This window comes from Cavia porcellus, unplaced genomic scaffold, assembly GCF_034190915.1.
Source record: "Cavia porcellus strain 051 isolate PalLab524CR breed Dunkin Hartley unplaced genomic scaffold, mCavPor4.1 scaffold_10, whole genome shotgun sequence".
Lineage (NCBI taxonomy): Eukaryota > Metazoa > Chordata > Mammalia > Rodentia > Caviidae > Cavia > Cavia porcellus.
The window spans coordinates 13,038,700-13,047,731 of record NW_026947493.1 but is presented as its reverse complement, the minus strand read 5'-3'; the positions used below and the strand labels follow the sequence as shown (position 1 = coordinate 13,047,731).

At 38.9% G+C, this 9,032-nt stretch overlaps 1 pseudogene; it reads right to left on the bottom strand.

Moving 5' to 3' along the window:
- Positions 1-524: 524 nt before the first annotated feature.
- On the bottom strand, positions 525-3,571 carry LOC100717618 (small ribosomal subunit protein uS5-like; annotated as a pseudogene).
- Between the last annotated feature and the right edge of the window lie 5,461 nt (positions 3,572-9,032).

The window sequence follows — 9,032 nt, the reverse complement described above, 5'->3', positions numbered from 1 at the left end:
TTTCCTTTATACATAATCTTTTTCTTCTCTCTGATGACTTCTAATATTGTGTTCTTATACTGAATTTCTGGGATCTTTTTTTATTGTATGCCTGGGTATAGCTCTGTTTTGGTTGTAGGTGGCTGGAGTTCTGTATGCTTCACACATCTGAATATCATTTCCTTTTCATATCCTTGGGAAGTGTTCCTTAATTATTTCTGTGAATAGCCTTTGTAGTTCCTTTGTTTGTATACTTGCTTCTTAATTCACATTCTTTATTCTTAAATTATAGATCCTCTTGTTGTCTTCTTGCCTTTGTGTTGTTACTGCTTGTTTCCTTGTTATTTTTTAAAAATTTTTTTCCTTTCATGCTCCCACATTGCAAACCTGTCCTCCAGTTTGGATAATCTATCCTTAGTTTCTTTCAAGCAGTTTTACCAGCTTTCAATGGGTTTTTTTTTATTTCATGGTAATCTCTTTGAACCTGCTTCATGTAATTGTATGTTTTCTTTTTCTTTCTTTTTTTTTTTGATAGACTTCATTCATTTTTATTTCTCTTGTGTAAAAACCATTATGTTGTAGCTACTACTGGAGCTTGAGTCCTCTGGACAGAGACTCTGGTGTGGGTTTTCACAAGATGGTCGGTGAACTCCTGATAGGGAGCCTTTGTGAACACAGTCTCTTTTCAGAGGTCAGGGGTCAGGCAGCTGTAGGTCTTTGTCTTAGTTACTTTATGCTCATCGCTGAGACAAAATACCTGATGCCCAAGTTGGGAAAGGAAAGGTTTATTTCTTACAATTTTTGGAGGTTTCAGTCCACATTCAGTTGGCTCCCAGGCAGGCAGGCATGGCTGGCCCGCCTTTCATGGCGGCTGCAAACAGCAAAGAGGAACTGGCAAAGAGCAAGCACACCTTCTTCCTGCCATTACATCACATCCTGGCTCCACCCCTTTGTGGGTGGAGCACTGACACCATCAATCCAAGCACTAGGCAATGAACCAATCACAAATACACAATGCAAACTCATGAGGCCTGGGGAACACAGACATAAACCATGACATTCCACCCTGGGCCCCCAGGACTCATGTACATCCTTCATACAAAAGACATTTAGTCCACCTCCAAGAGTTGCCAAAATCCTAACAGCTTCAGCATTGCTGAAAAGTCCAAGTCCCAAGTCTCCTCCAAGATCTATGGCAAATTCTTAACTGTAACCCCCTGTACAAATGGAACACGGTTAAACATTTCTGAAATGCAAAGGCACAAGGTAAACATTACCATTCCAAAAGTTACAAACAGGAGAATATAAAGCATTGGAAACAAAGCAAGTCCAACATCCAGCAGGACAAACATTAAGTCCTAGAGTTCCATGCTCAGCATCTGAAATAATCTGGTTGAAATCTCCAAAAGGCCTGGGTGATTCCACCCCAGGGCACTTCCAGCGATTTCAGCTCCTGCAGCTTTTCTCTTAAATCTTCTCTGCTCACTTTTTGCAGCTTCCCATGGATCATCCACATTCCTGGCTTTTCCAAACTTCTGGGGTCTCCACTGCACCTTCGGCTTCACACTTACTTCTTCACAAATTGCTCTCTCAGGGGCACACTGCTTGGCCACCCAGGCCCTTTGCAATCTAAGTGGGAGCCGTCTTACCCTCAGAATTCATGCATTTTCCTTGCACCTAAAATCAGCACCTTGTGGATACCACCAAGGGTTGTTGCTAGCTGAAGCAGTAGCCAGGGTTTTCTCTCTCCTGGCTGTCAGGGTCAGTTGCCTGGATCTCAGGGCTCTGTTTACCTGATTGTGAGAAAAAGCTTCTCTATGTTGCTGCCATTCTGGAACCTCACATGGCCGCTGTCACCATTCTGGAACATGGCGCTCTGCAGCTTTTCCCTCTGAGCAAGTTTTTCATCTTTGCTATAAGGCTGCACAGGGTGGGGACCTGCTTCCTGGCATGCCCTGGGCCCATCTTTCTTATCTCTCTGCTTCTCCTCAGGAATCAAAATCTCAGCTCTGTCTTTACAATCCATAGCCTTCCTGGAATTTTCCTTCAGGCCAAACTCACAGCATTGTAAATTATCCTGCTGGGCTCTTTGCTCCTGATTTGAAACATAAAGCTGGCTGAAAGCCCCCAACAATAGCCATGCTACAGCCTCAATGTTCAATTGCTTTTTAATTTCCTTTTCAAGATTAATCAGTCCATTGCCCTTTGTCTCAGTCTCAGACAAAGTCTCTGGGTAGGAGCAAAATGTAGACAAACTTTCTGCCAAGCTATAACACACATCATGTGGAGTCCAACGACCAATGCAGTCCTTCCCAGCAGAAACCTCCCAAGCCTGGTCTTTACCATCCGGCTTTCCATCAGTCTTCTGGTCTTTGGAGCTCTGACCAGAATCTCCTTTACAGAACAGCCTAAGCTGCTCTGGCTCTAGGCATCCAGGCGACATGTCCAAACTGTTCCAAACTCTGCTCACAAACCATTTCCAAAGCCCCTCAAAAAACATGGTCAGGTATAGTCACAGCAATGACCCCACTCCTCGGTACCAAATTCTGTCTTAGTTACTTTATGCTTGTTGCTGAGACAAAATACCTGATGCCCAAGTTGGGAAAGGAAAGGTTTATTTCTTACAGTTTTTGGAGGTTTCAGTCCACACTCAGTTGGCTCCCAAGCAGGTGGGCATGGCTGGCCCACCTTTCATGGCAGCTGCAAACAGCAAAGAGGAACTGGAAAAGGGCAAGACACACTTTCTTCCTGCCTTACATCACATCCTGGCTCCACCCCTTTGTGGGTGGAGCACTGACACCATCAATCCAAGCATTAGGCAATGAACCAATCACAAATACACAATGCAAACTCATGAGGCCTGGGGGACACAGACATAAACCATGACAGTCTTTGAGGTGGCATCAAAGATGGCCTTAGTGAAGTTGTCCAAAGTAACAGTACAGTGTCTGGCAGAGGTGTAGCAATCATCAATACCAGCCATCAGCAGCAGCTTCTTGGGCACAGGGGCTGAGACAATGCCAGTGCCTGTGGTGGCAGGGTTCAGATGCACTAACACAGAGTTACAGCGGCCTGTCACCTTGCAAGGGACTGTGTGGGTCTTGCCAGTCTTGTTCCCCCAGTAGCCTCTCTGCACAGGAACAATAGAGAGCTTGGCCAGGATGATGGCCCTGTGAATGGCAATGGCTACTTCCTTAGAATACTTCACACCCAGAACAACATGACGATTGTAGTTCCCAGTGGTGACAAATGCCTTCAACGTGGTCTGCTGGCCAGCATGAGTTTGCTTCTGCATGGGCATGATCTCCAGAACTTCATCATTGAGGACTCTGCCCATGAAAAAGTTAATAATCACAGACTCCTTGATAGGTAAGGAGAAGAGATAAATTTCCTCCAGGGACTTGATCTTCATGTCCTTGGCCAGCCAGCCCAGCTTGGTGCCAGGAATCCATTACTTGTCCTCGACCTTCCCACCATGAGCACCACAGCCTCAGCCCTGGCCCCTGCCGCACCCATGTCTGTGGCCTCGAAGGCCACTTCTGAAACCTCTGGGGCCTCCAGGCCCTCTGACTGCATCGGTGTCATCCACCATTTGGTGTTTCCTCAAGGAAGAAGCCTATGTCTTCTTTATATTCTTCATCAAATGATTCTCTCCTTTTTTGTGCTCCTCCATTCTTTTGTCTGTGTCTTCTTGAGAAGTGCTTAGAATTTCTGTTATTAATCTACTTATATCTTGCTTTACTTGGTTAAATATTTCACTTTTGAACTCACCTTGAAGTCTTAAAGATATCTCTTTATGTCCACTGATGCCGTGTCTGATGTTGCATGTTTGCTGTCTTCAGTCTCTTTTGTATTTACCTTTCCTGGATTAATGTTCTCAGAGTTGGAGGCTGGGGACTTTTTCTTGTTGCTTCCTCTTCTCATATTTTTTGTTTCTTCCATACAGGTATATAGAGGGGGTCCCAGTCCCTTTCTTTGTTGGTTATGGTTCTCTGAAACACACTGGCTAGGTAATCCTGCCCACTCCAGTGTGCTATGGAAGTGCAAACAGGGTGAGTGTATGCTGGCCCCTCTCCTCTGGGTCAGTCAGCCTGCTGAGGCCTTCACTGCATTCGTGTGCACTGTGCTTAGGGAATTGGTTTGAGACAACTTACAGGGTCTCAGCCAGGGGCGTGATCCAGGCCAAACATATCCCACCAATCTCATCTGGGAAGGGAACAACTGACTGAAGTCACTGCTGTTCCTTGTGCTTGCCAGTCCTGCCTGATTCCAAAATGCTGTCCTATTGGTGCCCTTTTCCCATGGAAGGGTTTTATTCCCGGTACTCACCGTAGGTCAATACAGGTCCCTTGCCAGCTCTGTTCTCTGTTGGGCTCGCCAACCTCCGACTTCAGTGTGACTGCACTTCAGTGTGACTGCAGTTCCAGTGAGTCAAAGTGGCGAGAAATCTGGTAGCTCATGAGTTGTGGCTGTGCAAGTCCAGTCACTGCAGCGGGAGCACCGAACCTTTAGCTGTTCCAATAGTAGTACCAGGACTGAATGTTTGATTGGTTCTTTTTCCTTTAGTTTCTTCCTGGGTTGGGAGGATTCATCTCCCTCTGTCTGGGACTTTCCACACTGCGTTATTTCGGGATCTAAGTTGACTGTCTCAGGGAGCCTCTGTAATTTGCTCTTATCTTTACTGAAAGCCAGTTGCAGGAGCAAATACAAGATTTATAGTTCAAAAGGAACTGTAATGTGTAGCAGAGAAAGTTGGCACCCACTGAAGATTCATTTCCACTTAGGAGGGAGAAGTGGTTCTAGGAAACCCCTGGCAGCCAGTACGTTTCCATCCTTTTGTAAATCTAGGTAGTGTATAGCTTGTTCTTGACAGTGGAAAATAAGCAAAAATGATGTACATTGCTTTCACATTGGGGTGATTAAACATTGTGTATTCTCTTTGTAACCTTTTTGCCTATTGAATGTGATATTTAAAAGAACTTGAATGTAATAGTAGAGAAAAGCATCTTAGCAACTAAATATTCAAGAGGGGCATGGTTTGCTGAATGAGTCAGTGACTTCAGAGTATAGAAGAATTACTCCTTCCATCTTTCAGGGCCCTCTCTGAAAAGGAGGCTAAATTTGGTCTATTATTTAAAAGAAAGCTTAAAGAGATTTAGAAAGTGAAAACTTGAAGTTTATCTACTATAGAAGATATAAGACTTATGAATAAGTAAAAATAAATGAAAGACTTCTGTGGAAATCAGGAATCAGAGAGAAAGGCAGTTGTCTTAGAAAAGGGATCTTTCCTTGCTCTCAAGTCTTATCATTTATTGTTCCTATCTTAGGGCTGGTCCTGGTGGAGTTATGAAAAAATCTCCGAAGGAGAGAAAAAGATGGTCAGAATAAAGTGAGAAGCTAAGATAGCACAAAAAATAGTTAAAAGGAATGCAATTTCAATTAGTAGAAAATTACACAAAGATTGTAATAACAAAGGTTAATTAGCTGAGCTTCAAGAACAATTCTGCAAGCACACACATTCCCAAGCATCTACTTAAAGTTTGAGAATATTTTAAATTTTATTTAGCCATGTGTCAAGATAGATAGTAAGAGTCGGTTCCAATTGCCTGTACACTTCACTGTTAATCTATGTAACTTCTTGAGCACTTTAAATGAGACTAGTTCAAATTCAGATGTGTAATGAATATAAAATAAAATAAATATTAAAGGCTTAGTATCAAAAATTATGTAAAGTATCTCATCAATAATGGTATATTATTGTAAATTGAAATTGCTATGTTTTGAACATATTTGGTTAAATAAAATGTATTAGTAAAATAATTTTACCTTTTCACTTTTTAAAATGTGGCTACAAGAAAGTTTAAATTACACGGAGGGTTCACATTATATGTGCAGGGGACAGCACTGTGCTGAAAAATTTGCAACTTGTACTTTCCTCAGAAGTGAGTCCTGGAAGTTTTAATGATAAGTGCTTATTCAGGAAAGCAACTTTGTTCAGAACCTGTGAAAGGAAATGAGAGAAGAGTTGGTTCAGTAGGATTTAAAGCATGTTATTTATTAAATGAATATAGTACCTTCTAAAACATACACTTCAATGACTCTTGAATAAAATCAAATACAATAACTAGGCAGCCCCCAAATTAAAATGCTTTGTAAACTGCCATTGGCAGCATTCTGTGTACCTTACATAGAGTATTCGAAGTCCATACACCTGAGTATCCTAGTATTTAAGATATATGTGAATATATTGGCTTTCTTTCCACAATTGTGACAATCAAGTGTTAAAAACTCGCATTGAAGAACTTTCAAAAGTGTATTTAAGTGTTCTGAAACTGTAATAAAAGATGTATCTGCAGATTAAGGCATTTGACATTTCAACAAATGAAACATTGTAGCTCTTTCTAAATAGTGTTTGAGCCCATAGGTAAGCATATTTGAATGACTTAATGAGCACTTAAGAAGTTTTTTTATTGTAAATCACTGTAAGTATTCAACTAGACTTGCATCTTACAGTGTTAATGTAATGATTGGTCCATCATAAATAACATTTTTAAAATATGGCAACATGCAGTTTTTAACTTCACATTTGTTCTCTGTCCTTTCATATCCTCTGTAACCAAGCAGTACAATAAAGATCAGTGTTGAGAATAGTCTTTGATGTAAGCTTGATATTATAATACTTATAAAATATGATATAATATTTAATGGGAAAAGAGCACACAGGCATACATGCATGATTTTTTAATGAGAAGCATACATCATTAAATGTGTGATTGCAGGATTTAGAAAATATATCCCACAAAACTATAAGACAAGAACAATATTTTTCTATTTACTCATCTTCAAGGTTTGCCTAAGGTTCTAGGCTTCAATTACATGTTTGCTTTCATAATCTGCTTTAGGGAACTCTTGGCATTTGTCACTTTATGTTTTTTGTTTAAGATATAAAATTGCATTTTATCATATTTTAGTTTCCTTATGTCATGTTTTGAACAGGTTTAATAAAACTACCATATATATGTAATGTAATCTATACTTTGGAAAACTTCATAAATTTAAAAGTAATTCTAATACTTATTAATATTATACGTTAAGCCAGGAATTTTTGAGTCTTTGAGTTGTATTTATTTAACCATCAGAATCTAAACCTGTTATCTGAGTAACTGTACACTTTAAACCTTCTTATTTTTGTCTATTTTAACATCTAAAGGAACTAACATTTTATTATTTATTTTAAATAAATTATATGAAGGGTATCAATTTTTATCATGTGTATCTCAAATCATATCCTTTATCATTCTTGAGTTATATTTAACTAATGTTTAATATTGTTATGTACCTGAACAGTGTATTTCCCTCACACAGACTTTATTTTCCAGCTATATCACATAGTGATGCAGTGGTACAAACTGATGCCAAAACTCTTGATTTCAAATTTCATCCTTTATATCTACTTGCTCTATATTGTTTAACTCATTTTACCTTTAACTATCTAATTTTAAAAATGAGCATAAATAGCTGAAAACTATAAAAGGACTAATAGAACAATACAGGTAAAACTACAAATATCTTACACACAAATTATTTATTAGACTCATAGCTCTTATGAGTGTAATACCCAGAAGTACCACGGATTCCTGAGCCTTTTTCTTCTCTTTCCATCCTCATGGAAGTATCTGAGGCTTAACGTTATGATCTGTGAACCAGTGGAGGGAAGTAAAGGAAGAGTAATTAGTCTGTCACTTCCCCAGTTCAGGAGTATGTGACTGTTTTACAGAAATACCACCATATTTTATGCAAGTAGAGAAACTGAGAATTCAATTTTCTCTTACTTGTATCCAAGAACCTAGAATAGTATTTTTTTATTATAATGAAACACCTTACTGCATAAAAGCTCCTTTCTCAAGGGCTGGCAGAACAGTAGCAGATGCATGACAAAAATGTCTTTTTTTCATGTTTCTTTTCTTTAGTTTCTAAAAGAATTGATTGATACATTTTGAAACATATCAAATGAGTTTTTAGTTTTTGATTTTGTGTGTGTGTGTGTGCAACATAATGTTTCATTTGTGTTGTTTGAAATTTTCCCTGTTGAACTTCCAAAGTGCAGAACAATTTTTCTTTAAAAATTGCACGGCCCATTCAGTTAAATCTTGCCTTAAGCATGATACCTCGCCATTATGTGCCTTTTGATACCCATTTATCACCCACACCCCACCCACATACCTTTTTAATACCATAAAATGCTGTTTGTAAAGTTATTCAGCAATTAGGCACATAGGAAAATAATCCTGCAATTGATTTCTAGTTGAGTCATCCACTAACTTTGAGACATTAGAACCAAATTTTATGACCTTTAGTTTCATCTTCTCTAAAATGAAAATCAAGGTACTTGTTTTACTGAGTAGATATGAGTTAAATAGAATTCATGGTAAGACTGTAGCATGAGTATGTATTAACCAGTAATGTAGAAATAATATGTCCATCTACTAATTTTCCCTGGTTGTATCCAGGAAATTAATGAGGTATATATTTTTCTGTCTCTTAGTGCTGTCCCTAAAACCTCATAATAGTGCTGAAAATAATGCGAAGTTGCAACAAAAATGTAATCAGCCCTGCATTACTTATGCACTGATTTTCAAAACTATATAAATTTGTCTCATCCATAACAATGTAATCATAATATATCAAACAGTTGTTTTAAAATCTAATGTAATTCAGGTAAAGTGTTTTGTAGAGTACAGGGGCATAGTAAATACTCACAAGATATCATCTAAGGCAATTGTTCATATGATGCAGAAAAACCTTCAAAAATAACTATGCAAAGGTGATTTACTTTTAGAGGTCTTTTATTCATCCTTAACTTCATTTTTTAAAAGATGTCTATGCTCCTATGTTGCCCAGAATTGCCTGAAACTCCTGAATTCAAATGTCCCTTCTGCTTCTGCCTCCAAAACAGCTGACATGCACTAACAGGCACATAGTCCTAAATTCACTTTTTAAAGGATCACCTCATACCTAATAAAATCAATGACTTTCAAGTTAACCTGTTAGGT